Source organism: Oncorhynchus nerka, linkage group LG11, assembly GCF_034236695.1.
Source record: "Oncorhynchus nerka isolate Pitt River linkage group LG11, Oner_Uvic_2.0, whole genome shotgun sequence".
NCBI classification, from domain to species: domain Eukaryota; kingdom Metazoa; phylum Chordata; class Actinopteri; order Salmoniformes; family Salmonidae; genus Oncorhynchus; species Oncorhynchus nerka.
Genome location: NC_088406.1, coordinates 21,455,295 through 21,458,517, shown reverse-complemented (window position 1 = coordinate 21,458,517; position 3,223 = coordinate 21,455,295).

Here is a 3,223-nt window from a genome sequence, read left to right as displayed (position 1 = left end):
GATCTTGTTTTGGTGTTTTTCTCAGACTAGTGCATGATAGTGGAGGTTAATTCATGCAGGTAGGCACAGACAGGAAAGTATCTGGCAGAATTACCAGCATTTACTACAAAGTGTCAAATCTAATTTTATTGGTCACATACACATTTAGCAGATATTATTGTGGGTGTAGCGAAATGCTTGTCCTCAATTTTCTGACTTTAAAAAAATATTGGGTCTACTATACTGAACACAAATATAAGTGCAACGATTTTACTGAGTTAATATAAGGAAATCCGTGAACTTACATAAATTAGAGCCTAATGAATTTATTTCATATGACTGGACAGGGGCGCAGCCATGGGAGGGCATAGGCCCACCCACTGGGGAGCCAGGCCCAGCTAATCATGAGATTTTCCCCACAAAAGGTCATTATTACAGTCAGAAACACTCCTCAGTTTCATCAGCTTTCGGGGTGGCTGGTCTCAGACGATACTGCAAGTGAAGAAGCTGGATATGCAGGTCCTGGGCTGGTGTGGTTGTGAGGCCGGTTGGACGTACTGCCAAATTCTCTAAATCGACCTTGAAAGCATCTTATGGTAGAGAAATTAACTTAAAATTCTCTGGCAACAACTGTGGTGGAAATTCCTGCATGCCAATTGCACGCTCCCTCAACTTGAGACATCTGGCATTGCGTTGTGTGGCAAAACTGCACATTTTAGATTTGTTTTTTTGTCACCAGCACAAGGTTCTTGATATGCCATATCTGTCAGGTGGATGGATTATTTTGGCAAAGGAGAAATGCTCACTAACAGGGATGAAAACAAATTTGTGCATACATTTTGAGAGAAATAAGCTTTTGTATGGAAAGTTTCTGGGATCTTTAATTTCAGCTCATGAAACATGGGGCCAACACTTTACATGTTGCATTTATATTTTTGTTCAGTGTTTATCAGGGGTTCCAAACCTTTGCACTTGGGGGCCCCCCCTTCCAGCATTGGGGGAAAACATTAGCTGACATAGGCTAGTTTATCTGGACATTTCTGACACGTTATAGATAGCTCTAAGGTATGCAATGATTAACAGACAAGAGGAACTGATGATGCACTACCCCATTTCTGAATTGTACCTTGTGCATTTTACGATTCCAATTTTCAAGAGTAATTTTAAACCCGGACTTCCTTTTAATATATATCTGCAAAACACCAGTCTCAACGACTCCAGGATGCTGGCTTTCTAGGCAGAGTTCCTCTGTCCCGTGTCTGTTTTCTTTTGCCCATCTTAAAACTTTTATTTTTATTGTCCAGTCTGAGATATGGCTTTTTCTTTGCAACTCTGCCTAGAAGGCCAGCATCCCGGAGTCACCTCTTCACTGTTGACGTTGAGACTGGTGTTTTGCGGGTATTCTGTGAAGGGAGTAGTACCCAGCGCTGTACGAGATCTTCAGTTTCTTAGCAATTTCTCGCATGGAAAGTCCTTCATTTCTAGGAACAAGAATAGACTGACGAGTTTCAGAAGAAAGTTGTTTGTTTCTGTCCGTTTTGAGCCTGTAACTGAACTCACAAATGCTGAGGCTCCAGATACCCATTTAGTTTAAAGAAGGCCAGTTTAATTGCTTCTTTAATCAGAACAACAGTTTTCACCTGTGCTAACATAATTGCAAAAGAGTTTTCTAATGAGCAATTAGCCTTTTTAAAACGATTAACTTGGAGTAGCTAACACAACGTGCCATTGGAACACAGGAGTGATGGTTGCTGATAATGGGCCTCTATACGCCTATGTAGTAAATATTCCATAAAAAATCGGCCGATTCCAGCTACAATAGTCATTTACAACATTAACAACGTCTACACTGTATTTCTGATCAATTTGATGTTATTTTAATGGACAAGAAATGAGCTTTTCTTTCAAAAACAAGGACATTTCTTTTTGAGCGGTAGTGTACATATGAGATGAGTAATGCAAGATATGCAAACATCATTAAAGTGGCATTATTAAAGTGGCTAGTGTTCCATTTATTAAAGTGGCCAATTAGTTCAAGTCTGTATGAAGGCAGCAGCCTCTGTGCTAGTGATTGCTGTTCAAAAGTCTGATGGCCTTGAGATAGATGTTTTTCAGTCTTTCGGTCCCAGCTTTGATGCACCTGTACTGACCCTGCCTTCTGGATGGTAGCGGGGTGAACAGGCAGTGGCTCGGGTGGTTGTTGTCCTTGATCTTTTTGGCCTTCCTGTGATATCGGGTGCTGTAGGTGTCCTGGAGGGCAGGTAGTTTGCCCCCGTTGATGTGTTGTGCAGACCGCACCACCCTCCGGAGAGCCCTGCAGTTGTGGGGGGTGCAGTTGTCATACCAGGCAGTGATACAGCCCGACAGGATGCTCTCAATTGTGCATCTGTAAAAGTTTGTGAGGGTTTTAGGTGACAAGCCACATTTCTTCAGCTTCCTTAGGTTGAAGAGGTACTGTTGCGCCTTCACCACACTGTCTGTGTGGGTGGACCATTTCAGTTTGTCCGTGATGTGTACGCCGAAGAACCTAAAACTTTCCACCTTCTCCACTACTATCCCGTCTATGTGGATAGGGTGCTCCCTCTTCTGTTTCCTGAAGTCCACGATCATCTCCTTTGTTTGGTTGACGTTGAGGGAGAGGTTATTTTCCTGACACCACACTCTGAGAGCCCTCACCTCCTCCCTGTAGGCTGTCTCGTCTTCGTTGGTAATCAAGCCTTCTACTGTTGTGTCGTCTGCAAACTTGATTGAGTTGGAGGCGTCATTGGTGAACATGGAGTACCAGAGGTGGCTGAGCACGCACCAGTGTTGACGATCAGCGAAGTGGAGATGTTGTTTCCTACCTTCACCACCTGGGGGTGGCCCGCCAGGAAGTCTAGGACCCAATTGCACAAGGCGGGGTTGAGACCCTGGGCCGCAAGGTTAATGATGAACTTGGAGGGTACTCCAAGGTACCTCTTTAAGGAATACCTAGGATAGGATAAAGTAATCCTTCTCACCCCCCCTTAAAAGATTTAGATGCACTATTGTAAAGTGGCTGTTCCACTGGATGTCATAAGGTGAACGCACCAATTTGTAAGTCGCTCTGGATAAGAGCGTCTGCTAAATGACTTAAATGTAAATGTGTTGAATTGTAAAGTGGCTGTTCCACTGGATGTCATAAGGTGAAAGCACCAATTTGTAAGTCGCTCTGGATAAGAGCGTCTGCTAAATGACTTAAATGTAAATGTAAATGTTGAATGCT